At 46.2% G+C, this 18702-nt stretch overlaps 1 long non-coding RNA gene across 1 annotated transcript in view; it reads left to right on the top strand.

Annotated features, from left to right (window-relative positions):
* The first annotated feature begins 5696 nt into the window (after positions 1 to 5696).
* Positions 5697 to 18702, top strand: part of LOC119969048 — a 354554-nt gene continuing 341548 nt past the window's right edge. Inside the window, exon 1 of the long non-coding RNA XR_005461288.1 lies at positions 5697 to 6011. This is a non-coding gene — a long non-coding RNA (uncharacterized LOC119969048). The remainder of the gene's footprint in view (positions 6012 to 18702) is intronic.

Here is an 18702-nt window from a genome sequence, read left to right as displayed (position 1 = left end):
AGTTCCGATGAACAGAGCTCCTCTCTCCTCAATGTAAGAAACGGGTGTAAGAATGTTTGGCCTCAATTGTGCGTTCTCCACTGAGGCCCCTTATACAATGCGAATCGTGTTGTACAGTCATGTGTTCTCTGGCCCCAGTGAGCACCAGGAGACAAGTGATCTGAGTGAGTGAGTGCAGGAGCAGGTGCGATCAGTGAGTGAGTGTGGGCATGTGGTGCGCCCGGGCCCAGGTGTGATCTGTGAGTGAGCGTGGGCGGTTCGCCCTGGAGCAGGTGTGATCTGTGTGAGGGAGTGTGGACGGCTTGCCCGGGAACAGGTGCGATCTGTTTGAGTGAGTGTGGAGCAGGTACGATCTGTGTGTGTGGTGTGGGGGGGGGGGGGGGGGGGTTGGCGGGGCGGTCACCTGGAAGCAGGTGCGATCTGAGTTAGTGAGTGTGTGCGTGTAGCATGCCCGGGAACAGGTGCGATCCGTGTGAGCAAGTGTTGGCGGTTCGCCCCGGAGCAGGTGCGATCTGAGTGAATGAGTGTAGGTGGCTCGCCTGGGAGTAGGTGTGATGGGAGTGCGGGTGGGCGGACCGCCCAGGTACAGGTGCGATCAGAGTGAGCGTGGGGCATGTGTCTCACCCGGAAACAGGTATAACCTGTGTGAGTGCGTGTGGGCGTGTAGCACTCCCAGATCAGGTGTGATCTGTGTGAGTGAGTGTGGGCGTGTAGCACGCCCAGGAACAGGTGCGATCTGTGTGAGTGAATGTTGGCGTGTAGCACGCCCAGGAACCGGTCCGATCTGTGTGAGTGAGTGTTGACAGCTCGCCCAGGAACTGGTCCGATCTGTGTGAGTGAGTGTTGGCAGCTCGCCCAGGAACCGGTCCGATCTGTGTGAGTGAGTGTTGGCAGCTCGCCCGGGAACCGGTGCGATCTGTGTGAGTGAGTGTGGGCGGCTCGCCCGGGAACCGGTGCGATCTGTGTGAGTGAGTGTGGGTGCCTCGCCCAGGAACCGGTGCGATCTGTGTGAGTGAGTGTGGGCAGCTCGCCCAGGAACCGGCGCGATATGTGTGAGTGAGTGTGGGCAGTTCGCCCGGGAACCAGTGAGATCTGTGTGAGTGAGTGTGGGCGGCTCGCCCGGGAACCGGTGCGATCTGTGTGAGTGAGTGTGGGCGGCTCGCCCGGGAACCGGTGCGATCTGTGTGAGTGAGTGTTGGTGGCTCGCCCAGGAACCAGTGCAATCTGTGTGAGTGAGTGTGGGGGGCTTGCCCGGGAACTGGTGCGATCTGTGTGAGTGATGTGGGCGGCTTGCCCGGGAACCGGCACGATCTGTGTGAGTGATGTGGGCGGCTTGCCCGGGAACCGGCGCGATCTGTGTGAGTGAGTGTGGGGAGCTTGCCCGGGAACTGGTGCGATCTGTGTGAGTGATTTAGAATTTAGAACAGTACAGCACAGAACAGGCCCTTCGGCCCTCGATGTTGTGCCGAGCAATGATCACCCTACTCAAACTCACGTATCCACCCTATACCCGTAACCCAACAACCCCCCCCTTAACCTTAATTTTTTTTAGGACACTACGGGCAATTTATCATGGCCAATCCACCTAACCCGCACATCTTTGGACTGTGGGAGGAAACCGGAGCACCCGGAGGAAACCCACGCACACACGGGGAGGACGTGCAGACTCCGCACAGAAAGTGACACAGCCGGGAACCGAACCTGGGACCCTGGAGCTGTGAAGCATTGATGCTAACCACTATGCTACCGTGCTGCCCCAAGCGTGATGTGGGCGGCTTGCCCGGGAACCGGCGCGATCTGTGTGAGTGATGCGGGAGGCTTGCCCGGGAACCGGCGGGATCTGTGTGAGTGAGTGTGGGGGGCTCGCCCTGGAGCAGGTGGGATCTGTGTGAGTGATGCGGGCGGCTTGCCCGGGAACCGGCGGGATCTGTGTGAGTGAGTGTGGGGGGCTCGCCCTGGAGCAGGTGGGATCTGTGTCAGTGAGTGTGGGCGGCTCGCCCAGGAACCCGTGCGATCTGTGTGAGTGAGTGTGGGCGGCTCGCCCGGGAACCGGTGCGATCTGTGTGAGTGAGTGTGGGTCGCTCGCCGTGGAGCAGGTGGGATCTGTGTGAGTGAGTGTGGGTGGCTCGCCCTGGAGCAGGTGGGATGGGAGTGCAGTTGGGCGGATCACCCAGGAGCAGGTGCGATCAGAGTGAGTGTGGGGCATGTGTCTCACCCCAGATTAGGTGTGACATGAGTGAGTGTGGGCATGTAGCGCCCTGGGAACAGGGGTGATCTGGGTTAGTGAGTCAGTGTAGGTGAGTGGCGCGCCTTGGAGCAGGTGCATCTGTGAGTAAGTGCAGGAGTGCGGCTCGCCCAGGAGCAGGACCGATCTGAGTGAGTGAGTGAGTGCTGATGTGTGGCACGCCTAGGAGCAGGTGCGATCTGAATGAGTGAGACCGGGTGGGCATCTCATCTGGGAGCAGGTGCAATCTGAGTAAGTTAGTGAGTGCGGATGTGTAGCACGCCACGGGAACAGGTACGATTTGTGAGTGAGTGAGTGCAGCCGGGCATCTCACTGGGGAGCAGGTGAGATCTGAGTTAGTGAGTGCAGGTATGTGGCTTTTCTGGTACCATGTTCGATATTAGTGGTTCAGTACGGGCGTGCAGTGCGTCAGGGAGCAGGTGCGATCTGAGTGAGTGTGAATGTTTAGCACACCCAAGAACAGGTGCGATCTGAGTTGGGGAGTGTGAGCAGCTCGCCCCAGAGCAGGTGCAATTTGTGTGAGTGTGGGCAGCTCGCCCTGGAGCAGGTGGGATCTGTGTGAGTGAGTGTGGGTGGTTTGCCCCGGAGCAGGTGCAATCTGTGTGAGTGAGTGCGGGTGGCTCTCCTGGGAGCAGGTGTGATGGATGGGCAGATCGCCCAGGAGCAGGAGCGATCAGAGTGAGTGTGGGACGTGGGTCTCGCCTGGGACTAGGTGCGATCTGAGTGAGTGTGGGGCATGTGTCTCGCCTGGGAACAGGTGCGATCCAAGTTAGTGACTGTGGGTGTGTAGCACGCCTGGGAACAGGTGCAATCTGTGTGAGTGAGTGTGCGTAGTTTGCCTGGGAACAGGTGCGATCAGTGTGAGTGAGTGTGGGGGCTTGCCCTGGAGCAGGTGCGTTCTGAGTGAGTGTGGGGCATGTGTCTCGCTCGGGAACAGGTGCGATCCAAGTTAGTGACTGTGGGTGTGTAGCACGCCCGTGAACAGGTGCGATCAGTGTGAGTGAGTGTGCGTGGTTTGCCTGGGAACAGGTGCGATCAGTGTGAGTGAGTGTGGGGGCTTGCCCGGGAGCAGGTGCGACCTGAGTTAGTGAGTACGGGCGTGTCGCACGCCCGGGTACAGGTGCGATCTGTGTGAGTGAGTGTGGGTGGCTCGCCCTGGAGCCGGTGTGATCTGTGTGAGTGAGTGCGGACGTGTGGCGTTCCCAGGAGCGGGTGCGATCTGAGTTACTGAGTGAGTGAGTGTGTGCAGGTGGCTCGGCAGCAGATGTGATCTGAATTTGTGATTGCGGGCGTGCGGCTCGCCTGGAAACGGGTGCGATCTGAGTGAGTGAGTCAGTTCATGAGTGCGGGCATGTAGCACGCCCAGGAGCAGGTGCGATTTGTGAGTGATTGAGTGTGGGTGGCTCGCCTGGGAGCAGGTGTGATTTGTGAGTGAGTGAGTGCAGGTATGTGGCTCGCCTGGTACCATATTCGATATTAGTGGTTCAGTACAGGCGTGCTGCGCGTCTGGGAGCAGATGCGATCTGAGTGAGTGTGAGCGTGTAACACGCCCAGGAACAGGTGTGATCTGAGTTGGGGAGTGTGGGCAGCTCGCCCTGGAGCAGGTGCGATCTGAGTGAGTGAGTGCGGGCATGTGGCTCGCCCATGAGCAGGTGCAATCTGAGTGAGTTAGTGAGTGTGGATGTGTAGCACGCCCGGCAGCAGGTGTGATCTGAGTGAGTGCGTGCGGGCATGTGGCTCGCCCGTGAGCAGGTGTGATCTGAGTGAGTGCGGGCGTGTTGCACGCCCGGGAGCAGGTGCGATCTGAGTGAAAAGTGTGGGCGTGTGCCTCGCCCAGGAGCAGGTGCAATCTGAGTGAGAGAGTCTGGGCGTCTTGCGCGCCCGGTAGCAGGTGCAATCTGAGTCAGTGAGAATGGGCGTTTCTCTCGCCCGTGAGCAGGTGCGCTCTGAGTGACTGCGGGCGTGTGGCACACCCGGGACAGGTGCAAGAGTGTGTCAGTGCGGGTGAGTGAGTGTGGGCGTGTGGCACGCCTGGGAGCAGGTGCGATCTGAGTGAGTGAGTGCAGGCGTGTGGCACGCCCGGGAACAGGTGCGATCTGAGTAAAAATTGTGGGCGTGTGCCTCGCCCAGGACCAGGTGCAATTTGAGTGCGAGAGTCTGGGCGTGTTCCGTGCCCGGTAGCAGGTGCAATCTGAGTCAGTGAGAGTGGGCGTTTCTCTCGCCCATGAGCAGGTGCGATCTGAGTGACTGCAGGCGTGCGGCACACCCGGGAGCAGGTGCGAGAGTGAGTCAGTGCGGGTGAGTGAGTGCGGGCATGTGGCACGCCCGGGAGCAGGTGCGATCTGAGTGAGTGAGTGTGGGCATGTGGCACGCCTGGGAGCAGGTGCGATCTGAGTGAGTGAGTGCTGTCATGTGGCTCGTCCGTGAGCAGGTGCGATCTGAGTGAGTGAGTGCGGGCGTGTTGCACGCCCAGGAACAGGTGCGATCTGAGTGAGTGAGTGCTGTCATGTGGCTCGCCCATGAGCAGGTGCGATCTGAGTGAGTGAGTGCGGGCGTGTTGCACACCCGGGAGCAGATGCGATCTGAGTGAGTGCAGGCGTGTTGCACGCCCGGGAGCAGGTGCGATCTGAGTGAGTGAGTGCGGTCATGTGGCTCACCCGTGAGCAGGTGCGACCTGAGTGAGTGAGTGCGGGCGTGTTGCACGCCCGGGAGCAGGTGCGATCTCAGTGAGTGAGTGCGGGCGTGTTGCACGCCCCGGAGCAGGTGCGATCTGAGTGAAAAGTGCGGACATGTAGCTCGCCCGGAAGCAGGTGCGATCTGAATGAGTGAGTGCGGGCCTGTGTCTCGCCCAGGAGCAGGTGCGATCCGAGTGAGTGAGTGCGGGCCTGTGTCTCGCCCGGGAGCAGGTGTGATCCGAGTGAGTGCCGGCGCGCGGCTCGCCCGGGAGCAGGTGCAGCTCCTCCCTGTGTAAATGGTGCGACTCCACGCCGCTCACGCTCGGGGTGATTTCTTGAAGAGAACTACAGATCTGCATCTACCAAACTCAGCACCTGCTAAAGAGGGGGTGGATTTACAAATATGTCGACCCTCCGTCCAATTCTTTTGTCAGCCCCAGAAAGGGTGACGGTGCAAATTTAGAATCTGTTAATTCATTATTAGAGCAACATAAAACTCACTCTTTAAAATTGCGAGGAGTTTTCTAACTGGCACCCGGCAAAGGCTGTCGGTGAACCGCACTACCCCTCTCTGAGGTGGTTGCTCTGTTAGTTGTGTGATCCAGTGCGTGAGAGGTGGGAAGGGAGCATCTACCATGTGAAAAGGGGGAAGTGTGCCAGTTTGATGGTATCTCGTGTCCATTTAAAATAAAGGCGAATTAAAAAAATAGAAAGGATTACTGTTGGCTTGACCCAAAATAAAAGCGTTTGCTGGAATTGCAGTGGGAGCAGTGAGCTGTGCTGAGCTGTCCTTTCCCGCTGAGTGTGCTGACACACAGTTCATTGAGATTCGCGACGCTGAGTGGCGTTGTTGCGCGGGAGCTGCACTGTTTGTAAAATTTTCACTTGTCTGTTTGGAGCAGGGAGAGACGCATTGAGCGATCGGGATCGCAGTCTAACACTGTCCATTGCGTACACAGACACTCACAGCCGTGGGATTTCAAGAAGGACTTGCTTCCTTGCCGGGATTGTTTTAGCGAAGACAAATACGATGCGTTTCTACGTGGTGCACAGCTTCGGGGTTCTGGGATTCTTCTTCTTTGCATTTCAAGGTAGGGAACTTGTAAAAACGTAATTTCAAAATACAATCTTGGCACTCTGTGCAAATAATGGTAACTTGTACTCAAAATCGCACGAGAAGGAGGGTGGAAATAGGTAACTGCCTTCTAAAAGACTGCAGCGAAGCACAGTTGTCATCTGAGCTGGAGTCATCTGTACGTGTTTTGAACAGGAATTTGTAGATCCGACTCGTTTTGTTGAAAATAATATGTAATGTATATAGCGATGATATACCTATCCACATTTTACAATCTGTCAAGTTCAAAATTATGTAATTCCGCAAATGTTAAATGCCACATTGCTATTAAAAAGCACAAAGGACTTGGCAAAACCTGTCTTGTCACAGACAGCTCGATAGAAATCTGGGCTTGCGAAGTGGTTTGTAAATACAGTAATGAATATCTGAAAGAGTACAACTGCCTAACCCGTTTCTGAATCTCCCAATATTACCTTTTTAGTGAGAAGAACGGACCTGCCTGTGTCAACCCTGGGAAAGCTGGGCTGTTGACAAGTTAATAAAATGTGCATAATTCATAGTTTTATATACTTGTTTGTCACCTGGACGTCTAAATTATATAACCCAGTCCGAATGTCCAGTATTCGGTGTGGGGTGTCTTATCTTTGAGGTTACTGTGCGTATGTGGTGCCAGCATAAGGCTGGTGTAATGCGTCGCTGTAAACATAACCGTTACTTCGTCGCGGACCTGAAGTTAGAACAGAACCGGTTCATCCGATCCCAATCGGCTAAATCTGCAATTGAACGCTTTACTGTCGGATGCAGTTGTTGGAGATCCCCGAAGCTGAGGGATCCTCAAACCGAATTCACGGTTTTCGTATTCCAATGGCATTGTCGCAAATGTCAGTGCGACAATGATGAGAAACAAGTCCCTTCTTATTGTGGTTTAAATTCTTCTTTATTGGCACGCCCCGATGTTTGAAGTGACGCCTTAATCCGTAGGGAGGGAATGCAGCAGCATCTTTATAAAGTGTCGAAGCATGGCCATGCACTGGGAGCAGGTTTTTGTAATAGGAGAATAATACTCCTTTATTGGATTTATTTGGTGCTGGCTCGGTTAACTGTTCGTGATGAAGACTGGGAGTTTAAACAAGAGATGAACATCTGTGTCGTTTGGGCGACAATTAGACAGTGACATTTGATATTGTTACATTGGACATGATTGACTCGCTCATTTCCATAACGTCGGTGTCGTTCCTATATTTTTGCTTCACCGCTACCTTATTTTGCTACACTTTGTAATGTGAAACACAAGTAGGATTTGTAATCAGTAAACTCAGTTGCGCTGTTTTTCTCATACGAGACAGAGCGATGCAAATAAACGGGGTGGGGGGGGGGGGGCATCGATGTGTTCTATTACGTGTCACTGCAGAATAATTTTTAGGTTTGGGAGATATTCTTGGTTGCAATTAATCTGTGGTTCGTACTGAACAGTGCGCCTTGTGTACTGTGCAACAGCAGTGTGTGTCGTTGACCTGTAGGGGGATATATGACCAAGGCAGTTGAGCGAAAGTCCGGAATATATTTAATAATCCACTGTTTTTATTCTCTTCGATTCGTTTCTACCTCCCTTTCATCAGTCCTCATTAACATTTATCACTCGGCGCTGACACAGTTGGCCATTAGAGAGCACAAGCGTTAGTCGGTTTAAAACCAGACCGTCAATTATTTCAATTTACTAGTTCACTGGGCTGGGATCCGACAATTTAACAGCGAAGAAGCGTGAAAGTATGGTTATTGCAGATTGACTTTTCAAAGGTTTGTACTTGGAGGAAACATCGTCAGTAGTACAGTATAGTTCTAACCCACAAACATACAGACACGGTTACGAGTTCGGAAAATCTTTGAAAATAACTTCCAAACGCCCTGGCGGGAACCTCCCGATGTTTAAAATGTCTTTCTTGATATTCAAGGCGGCACAGTAACACAATATTCTTCTTTATTCTCTCGATTTACGTTTGTAACTGACCATCGTGTGTGAATAGATGTAGATGTGCCACGGCGGTGCGAATTTGTGAAAAATCGACAAATAAATATAGAAAAGAGTATTTTCTTATGACTCGTTCATTCGCGAGAGTGTTGAAATAAAACAATGATTCAGTGGTCCTTGACACTTATTTTTTTAGCCCTGCCCTTTTTCATCCCTGGACTGCCTCCAGCTATCCATGTCCACTGCATGTGAATTAGGCTGCAATTGATGAGCTGCTCAAAGAACAAAGCATAAAAAGAAATGAGGGACTTCAAGTCCCTGCCAAATCTCAACATTTCAGCGCTCTGGGCTTTATGGCTATTCCATAGAAATCTGGATTTCTTTAATTTTGGTATCTGTATTTTTCAACAGAAAATGCAATATGGTCAACTATGGCTATATTATGAGCATTTCTGATTCTCTCACACAAGGGCAGCACAATAACAGAGTGGTTAGCACTATTGCTTCAAGGCTTCTGGGTCCCAGGTTCGATTTGCGGCTTGGGTCACTGTCTGTGTGGAGTCTGCACGTTCTGCCTGTGTCTGTGTGGGTTTCCTCCCACAAGTTCCGAAGAACCTGCTTGTTAGGTGAATTGGACATTCTGAATTCCACCTGTTACCCTTGACACCGAAATGTGATGACTAGGGGCTTTTTCACAGTAACTTCATTGCAGTGTTGATGTAAGTCTACTTGTGACAATAAAGATTGAAAAAAATATGGGGGAAACTTTCGAAGTTGAAGTTTTTGCAGGTCTTTAGATCTGGGTCATTATATGTAAATGAAGCTGATGGGAGGGTAAGGCAATGTCCTGAGAGTAGTTTTCTTGGTCTCCTCCTCAGCTGGTATCCATGTGCATGGGGATAAGTTGCAGCCTATTTTCTGGCAGTGCAGGCGTTCCACTCTGACATGAAGACAATATGCTGATACAGGAAAGCAAAATCGTGTTTATGAGTACAGGTTCTGAAGTTTGGGTAGATTTCAAATTCATGAACGCTAAAGTGCATCAAGAGTCAGCTGTTTTGTTGTGCGTGGGCTGTCTTCTCATATCAAAGTGAATAAGTAGGCCAGGTGAGAATCTCAAACATCTTCTACCCACAAGAATTGAGACACTCACGCAAGAAGTGCAATAACACCACTCCAATGAGGGGAAGCATCAAGGCAGCCTTGTATATGAAAAGTTCAAAAAAATTTCCAAAAATAACAATGCGATCCATACAAAATATTTTCAAATTTTTCCTGTGCTTTTTACCCCATTCCTTCTTTCCTCCACGATCCCAAACCTTAATTTCTGTTGATTATCAGAAGTGTGAAAACTCGAGTTTCCCAGTCTGTATTACAGATCTAGTAAACCCGACTAAATTCAGCTAAATCCGATCATTGGGTATCAGAATATTTTTTTATTCTTGGAAGGTTATCGTACTTTAACATCTTTGATTAAGCATGCAAAGTTTACTTTAATCAACGTTAGTTTTGGCTCCCACCAAAAGTAACAGTCGTTGAACTCGGCTTGTTCAGCTGAATTGTGAAAGTTTATTTTTTGCAAAAATATACTTCATTTGTAAAATATCTGAAAGAACATTACAAATGTTTCAAAATAACCATCACACAAAGTGCAATAATATTCAATTTTTTTAGGTACATCATGTTGCACTCTTCAGCTCAGTCTGGCCATCTATTCAGACCATTTCAAAATGGTCATTCCAAATGGCGCAGTGATAATCAAATGTTCTATATCGATCAGGTTGCAGGCCTAATGTGCTTCAATGCAATTGTGATACATGTGCTATTTATTGCACATATTCAATGAATTATGGAAGATGGAAACAGCTCATGGGATAGATGTCACCTCCTGTGGGTTACTCCAAACATGATTGTCTAAGTGTCAGTTATTCAATACAATAAAGACAAGGTGATGATTTATATTGTGTGAGATGTTAACTTATTCCTTTGATTGTAACAGGCATAGGTTATTCAGCCCCAGCATATTTTGCAATCTGATGAGATTGTGGTTGGTCAGTGCTTTAATTCTATTTACCTGTGTATGTTTTGGATTCCACAATCATCGTGGCATTTTGCGAAGGAGTGCATCTTGATCTTGCTCTTATATCCTATAGTTTTGATTTTAAGATTGTCCTCCTTTTTCTGGATTGCCCCACCAGATGCAATGCTTCCTGTTTGTATTTTCATGTTCCCATCTTGCACCACTTGTTACTTTGGTTTCCCTATATGGATTTTGTTTTTAAATAGTCATTCCAGTCCAAATTCCATCTTTGTTTTCACAGTAACTTCATTGCAGTGTTAATGAAGCCTACTTGTGACAATAATAAAAATTATTATTATTATGTGAACAAGATTTTGCACTGTCTTGCCTTTTTTTTGACCAAGGTTGTTAAGGTAAGAAAACATGTAGAACTTTAGTCTTTAGGGTATGTTGTACAATATATGTCTCTGCATAGTTCCCATTATTTGTCTGCTGGAATATCCAGCTTTGTATATTTTCTTTTAGTAAGAGTTATCTATATTAATCAGAGTGGCTTACTTAAATTTGTAGAAAATGCACAAAATTAAATTTGTTAGGGGATAAAATTAATTATAAGATTCAAGATATTCATCATAAATAGGCAAACACAATAACTTGTGCCAAGTTCACAATTGTGTCCCATGAGCGGTGCATATGTGTTCCATTGCTTCTTTTATATGCAGACTTTTAAACATAATCCATGATTGATGCTTGGATTATAGAATAGTTTAGGTGGATTGTATTGTTCCCATCCATTGAATACATTTCTCATTTGTAAAATGTTTTATCTCTCAAATGTGTTGATTGATCTTAAAACAGTTATTGAATGAGTTCCATTTAGAATATCTGAAATGTTATATTATACCAACAATGGCAGCCTACAAGGTATTTTTCTTTCACGGTTATTGGGCATAAAGAATGCGTTTTCTGTATTTGAAGCCTGCACCAATGGGCTGTGGAAAGCAAGGGCAGGTTTCTCATGAGGCCAGTACATTCAGGTGATGTTTCCATTAAAGTGTGGTAGTGGAGGAGTAATATGGGGGGGGGGGGGGGGGGGGGGGGGACGTGGGGGGGGGGGGGGGGGGGGGGGACAGTTGAGAAAAGGATGTTTACAAGGGTGCTTATATTACAGGCGTGGGAACGTGGGGCAAGGCTACGGTGATTTGGAGAGCGGCAACTCTCACGTGCAGTTTATGGACTGCCATTTTAGTGCTGCTTTTTCTTTTCTTTACCTCGATTTTAAAAAATCATCTGTATTCGGGTAGTGAGTCAATTCAAATTATACATTAGTTAAATAAACTTTTAGACCAACATAGGTTTCCAATTGAAGTTTATTTTTAAAGTGCATGTATTTATACAATTCAAATGCTTCACTGTGAAGAACTCTGACAAGCTGCAAAGAATCAAATGCAATAAAAGAGAAAAGTACAATTGCACCAGTGTTGATGATTTACTTGTCTTTCAATAGCAAAATATGTCACCCTCTACATAATTGGCAAGCGGAGCTTTCCAGCCAGATGTATGTAATTATTTCTCTTCTGGATGTGCAAATGGCATGTATAATACGGTTGGCTAATTTTTGAATGATTGTAGATTTATTGATGCTTAGGAAGGTGACATTGCTGTACAAGGCCAGCTGCATTGAAAATAGTTTATGCAGAGATTTACTCTTCTGAAAAAAATCTCCAGGGGCAGTTTGTTAAAATACTGGGATGTTATGACTTAATGGTGTTGACTGCCTTACCTCCGGCTGTTTTCAGAACATTTGCCATATTGGAAAATGCACAGTCAAAGGCTTTATGTAAAATGGCCTGTTGCTCCATGGAGAAATAATTCCCTCCATCATAGAATCTGCCAGCTGGTGTGGTCCTGATCTTTTAGCCCAAATTTTAATCTTAGAATATTGTTTTGATGGATCAGGTGGCATTTTGTTTCTGATATTTTCTAATGAACAGTTAAAGAACAGATGCCGGTGTTAAATATACCTCTATGATGCAGATGAATACTTATAGTGGATTGAAATGATATTGCTAACATGTAAAATAATACAATTCTGCTCGAAAGTTTGGATCAACTCTTATGTTAGCAGGTGATAGTATCAGATTTTGATGTGAAGTTGGAATCCTGGGAGTAGGCAAAGTTGTTGGTGGGTTTGAGGATTGACTGGCCAATTTGTGCTCCAGCATTTTGAGATTAGGTGTGGCCCTTTTAGAGATAGGTGGGAAAGCATGAGCATTGTTCAGTTTACAGTTACCAACTGATGCGCATTAGGCATTAAACTGAACACAACAAAAATGGATTGCATTTGGACCTATGAGTATTGTCATATTCTGAGTGCACTGACTAAGTGAGTTAACTGTAGCATATGAAAAGTGTATGTGCAATTTTTTTTTGTCTGAGGGAAAATCTGTTTTCATAAACTGAAAACGAGCCACAAGAAACATAATAATCATATTAGTGTTCAGTATATCATTACTGGCTACATGGAGCTCTTGATGGTGTTTTTGTTCCATGATTGGTCTTTTGCTCTTTCTGCATTGACTTGGCTGCAGTGTGTTCATTGTTATTTATTCCACTTGGCTGAAGGAGTGAATGACTAAATGTGCTCCAAAGAGTAGGGAGGATAGGGTCTCTGACAGTTATCAATTACAGGTTTCCACTGAAACATGAGAAATTATCTACAATGCTAAATAAATCAAAAAGGAAGCATGCCCTAGATGTTGTTGCGTAAATATTACATTGTGGTACTAGTATTAACACCTGCATTAGACCTTAATGCGAACATTTGGCTTGTGTGCATGACATCTTTGCTGTTTAATCTCTTTTTTGAACTCCAACCTATCCATGACTTTCTGTTTTGCTCCACCTACTCCAATCCCCTTTTTCAACAGCATAAAACCCATCACATCTCTACTCTCTTCAACTCTGAAGAATCAAATGGACTCAGAACATTAGCTGTTTCTCTCTCCACAGATGCTGTCAGACCTTCTGAGCTCTTCTAGCATTTTCTGTTTTTATTTCCGATTTCCAGCATGCACAGTATTTTTCTTTTATTAACTAGTTTTAGTTTATCTATTAAAAACAGAAAATGCTGGAAACACCAGCACATCATGTGTCACATCTGAAGAAAGAAACCAAGCTAACATTTTGGGTCCAATGGCCATTCTTCAGAAAGGGAAGATAATACACATGAAGAACTTGTTAATGATTAAGAGCCATGGAATAGAAGGCATAGAAAGGAAATAACACTGGAGAATCTATGTCAAGGTTGAAGGACCAATGTGATTTAAATAACCAGGATGATGGTATAAGACAAAGGAGGTTATGATGAAGCAAATATAGAAGCAGAAGATAAGTGATGAGAAAGTGTAAATGGTTACAGTACAGAAAATGAAAAAGGACCACCTTTCCAGCCATGCATCTGCGCACAAGACCAATCTACCTTCAATTCTAGTAGCTCTGACATAGCCATCCTCGATGACCAGCATCTATCTGGGAATGAATGGGAACAGTTTTAGATCTTGATAGCCAAAACAGTTTGGATTCCCAATTCATCTCTGATGATATCGTTGAGTTCTGTGCAGGAAAGCTATCCCAACCTTAATGAAGACTAGGGGGAAGTTAATTGGGGAACTGAACCAGGTAAGTTATTTTACTTTCCTTTATGAAGCCAAGGGAGCAGAAATAATAAAATATATCTATGCATGGTTTTGTTTTTGCCTCCATTGATTCCTTACTGCAATATATTTCTGCACATTCCAGTACCTCTCAAGGTCATGCCTTAGCCTTATATTTGAGTGGCAGCATCTTTTTTGGAGGCCAAAGTCATAGTAAAAGATCTTAGTCCTGCTCTTCCCTTCAACAAGAATTTTCAGATTTTCTACTCTCTGAAAATATATGAGCAGGATCCTGGCCAGCTTTCATAGAACATAGAACATAGAACATTACAGCGCAGTACGGGCCCTTCGGCCTTCGATGTTGCGCCGACCTGTGAAACCATCTGAAGCCTATCTAACCTACACTATTCCATTTTCATCCATGTGTCTATCCAGTGACCACTTAAATGCCCTTAAAGTTGGCGAGTCTACTACTGTTGCAGGCAGGGCGTTCCACACCCCTACTACTCTCTGAGTAAAGAAACTGCCTCTGACATCTGTCCTATATCTACCGCCCCTCAATTTAAAGCTATGTCCCCTCGTGTTGGTCATCACCATCCGAGGAAAAAGACTCTCACTGTCCACCCTATCTAACCCTCTGACTATCTTATATGTCTCTATTAAGTCACCTCCCAGCCTTCTCCTCTCTAACGAAAACAATCTCAAGTCTCTGAGCCTTTACTCGTAATACCTTCCCTCCATACCAGGCAACATCCTAGTAAATCTCCTCTGAACCCTTTCCAAAGCTTCCACATCCTTCCTATAATGTGGTGACCAGAACTGCACGCAGTACTCCAGGAGCGGCCGCACCAGAGTTATGTACAGCTGCAGCATGTCCTTGTGGCTCCAAAACTCAATCCCCCTACTGATAAAGGCTAGCACACCATATGCCTTCTTAACAGCCCTATTAACCTGGGTGGCAACTTTCAGGGATTTATGTACCTGGATGCCTAGATCTCTCTGTTCATCTACGCTACCAAGAATCTTGCCATTAGCCCAGTACTCTGCATTCCTGTTACTCCTTCCAAAGTTAACCACCTCACACTTTTCCGCATTAAACTCCATCTGCCACCTCTCAGCCCAGCTCTGCTGCTTATCTATGTCCCTCTGTAACCTATAACATCCTTCAGCACTATCCACAACTCCACCGACCTTTGTGTCATCTGCAAATTTACTAACCCATCCTTCTACACCCTCTTCCAGGTCATTTATAAAAATGACAAACAGCAGTGGCCCCAAAACAGATCCTTGCGGTACACCACTAGTAACTGAACCCCAGGATGAACATTTGCCATTAACCACCACCCTCTGTCATCTTTCAACTAGCCAATTACTGATCCAAACCGCTAAATCACCATCAATCCCATACTTCCTTATTTTCTGCAATAGCCTACCGTGGGGAACCTTATTAAACGCCTTACTGAAATCCATATACACCACATCAACCGCTTTACCCTCATCCACCTGTTTGGTCACCTTCTCAAAAAACTCAATAAGGTTTGTGAGGCATGACCTACCCTTCACAAAACCGTGTTGACTATCACTAATCAACTTGTTCTTTTCAAGATGATTATAAACCCTATCTCTTATAACCTTTTCCAACATTTTACCCACAACCGAAGTAAGGCTCACAGGTCTCTAATTACCAAGATTGTCTCTACTCCCCTTCTTGAACAAGGGGACAACATTTGCTATCCTCCAGTCTTCCGGCACTATTTCTGTCGACAAAGACGACATAAAGATCAAGGACAAAGGCTCTGCAATCTCCTCCCTGGCTTCCCAGAGAATCCTAGGATAAATCCCATCTGGCCCAGGGGACTTATCTATTTTTACACTTTCCAAAATTGCTAACACCTCCTCCTTGTGAACCTCAATTCCATCTAGCCTGGTCGACTGAACCTGAGTATTCTCCTCGACAACATTGTCTTTCTCCAGTGTAAACACTGACGAAAAATATCCATTTAACGCTTCCCCTATCTCCTCTGATTCCACACACAACTTTCCACTACTATCCTTGATTGGCCCTAATCTTGCTCTAGTCATTCTTTTGTTCCTGATATACCTATAGAAAGCCTTAGGGTTTTCCTTGATCCTATCCGCCAACGACTTTTCGTGTCCTCTCCTCGCTCTTCTTAACTCTCCCTTTAGGTCCTTCCTGGTTAACTTGTAACTCTCAAGTGCCCTAACTGAGCCTTCATGTCTCATCCTAACATAAGCCTTCTTCTTCCTCTTGACAAGTGCTTCAACTTCCTTAGTAAACCATGGTTCCCTTGCTCGACAACTTCCTGCCTGACAGGTACACACTTATCAAGGACACGCAGTAGCTGTTCCTTGAAAAAGCTCCACATTTCGATTGTACCCATCCCCTGCAGTTTCCTTCCCCATCCTATACATCCTAAATCTTGCTGAATAGCATCATAATTGCCTTTCCCTCAGCTATAATTCTTGCCTTGCAGTATATACCTATCCCTGCCCATTGCTAAAGTAAACATAACCGAATTGTGATCACTATCACCAAAGTGCTCACCTACATCTAAATCTAAAACCTGGCCGGGTTCATTACCCAGTACCAAATCCAATGTGGCCTCGCCCCTTGTTGGCCTGTCTACATACTGTGTCAGAAAACCCTCCTGCACACACTGCACAAAAACTGACCCATCTATAGTACTCAAACTATAGTATTTCCAGTCAATATTTGGAAAGTTAAAGTCCCCCATAACAACTACCCTGGTTACTCTCGCTCCTGTCGAGAATCATCTTTGCAATCCTTTCCTCTACATCTCTGGAACTATTCGGAGGTCTATAGACAACTCCCAACAGGGTGACCTCTCCTCTCCTGTTCCTAACCTCGGCCCATACTACCTCAGTAGACGAGTCCTCAAACGTCCTTTCTCCCCCCGTAATACTTTCCTTGATTAACAATGCCCCCCCCCCCCCCCCCCTCTTTTACCATCTTCTCTGTTCTTACAGAAACATCTAAATCCTGGAACCTGCAACAACCATTCCTGTCCCTGCTCTACCCATGTCTCCGAAATCGCCACAACATCGAGATCCCAGGTACCAACCCATGCTGCAAGCTCACCCACCTTATTCCGGATGCTCCTGGCGTTGAAGTAGACACACTTCAAACCAGTGTCTTGCTTGCCGGTGCCCTCTTTCGAACTTTTAACCCTATCCCTGACTTCACTACTCCCAACATCCTGTACACTGGGACTACAATTTAGGTTCCCATCCCCCTGCTGAATTAGTTTAAACCCCCCCCCCCCCCCCCCCCCCCCCCCCCCCCCCGAAGAGCACTAGCAAATCCTCTCTTTCCTAAGGGTTCTGAGGCTATTGTAATACCTATAATTCTGTCTTGGCTGATATCAGCTTATTTAGCACAAATCAGGATCAGTATGGGTCAGCAATTCACTGTAGAAGCTCTGTAAGCTTATCCTGTTGGTTTTAATGAGTCACCAGTAATCTTTATTTTTACAATTTGGAGGAAGAGTGGGATGGCAATTACTGATAAAACATGCCACATTCCCAAATAAAGTTGGTGCATTTTCCTGGGATCTGCATCTTGACTATGTCCAATGGTTATCAACAAAATGATCTGCCTCACTGAAAATGCATGGCATTATGAGCAGGGCAATGGCTGTTGCCATGACAGCACTCAGTGGGGAATGCAGTATCAATTTTGGATTGTATAGTATTCCATATAGGCTGATGTATAATCGTCCATGCATAATAGTGGTTACTATTCACTCAGTGGGTACTGGCTGCCTTTTTTCCTCGGGGCATTAAGTACATGGCTTGAATGTTTCTTTGCTCCCTAATGAGACTTGATACAATGACACAATATTGTAAAGCTAAATAACAATGGCATAATGCAAACATGGGCCCATGCCTTCATTACTGTTTCACTGCTGAATTTACATTCACAACAACTTGCACTTGTATTGGGCAAATGTGATTTTTCTTTTAGCTTTTGATTTCTTCTCCAACCTTGAACTGTTCTCCATTAATGTGCTGAAAATATAGGAATTGGATTGAAATTACAAATAGCTTCTGAAATTAAGCATATTGTGTTCTTCCACGTCTGACGGGACTGGTTTGAATGTGTAACCAACAATTCATTTGGTACTGTCACCTCAAAGGTAGTGGTGTTCAATCCTGCTTAAGTCCGTGTTATCACTGTATTCGTTGTATGCTGGTTTGTTCTACCAAAATCAAATAATTGTAACATTGTTATTTTTGTGACACTTCCTTTTCACTTTTGTAAACCTGGTTGGCAAGTTAAAAAGGGAGGTATCATATTGATCTGCATAATTAATCAATCCTTAAGATAGAATCCCATCTGGGAAACTATGCAATTAAAAACAACACCCCTTTTTTAGAAATACATTGTATGAAAAATATACGTTTATCTTTTGACTATTGAAGTAAATAATACCTGCTGAAAGTACAGTGCATAGAACCTCAAGTCAGGGCTACTTTTTTTGGCTGTCAATAATTGCCAGCCATAATGTCAAAAGTGGCTAACCCAAGGAAAATAAGGCAGAACATATATGATCATCAGAATAGTGACCAGTGCTGTTTTGGATATGAAAATAGAAATTGCAGTGGTATAACTTTATGAATAGAAACTTGCTATGATCATTCTACTTGTATCAAATTCTTCCAGAACATTTTTCACTGAATTGTAAATCCATTGCTTTAATTTGTTTAATACCCTCATTAAAATACCAAGAAAAATTTGATATGCCCTCAGTGTTCATAAAATAACCTCACTGAGACTATTGAGTCTTAAATTTCATTGTGTTACTTTGTTTTCAAAATATCCACAGTAGTAAGTAACCTAAGTGCTATCATTCATCGATGGAATGACTTCGTCCATTTGTTCTATGAAGGTTTGTGGAAAGTAGACAGTGTATTAAAACTTTACTGGAAGTAATGCTGATATGAGTCGCTTGTTTTCATGTATAGGCTTCCTAGTATGATGCATTATAGAGCTATCTGTGGTGTTTGACACATGGCAGTA

Source organism: Scyliorhinus canicula, chromosome 7, assembly GCF_902713615.1.
Source record: "Scyliorhinus canicula chromosome 7, sScyCan1.1, whole genome shotgun sequence".
NCBI lineage: Eukaryota > Metazoa > Chordata > Chondrichthyes > Carcharhiniformes > Scyliorhinidae > Scyliorhinus > Scyliorhinus canicula.
This window is presented reverse-complemented; position numbering and strand designations above follow the sequence as displayed.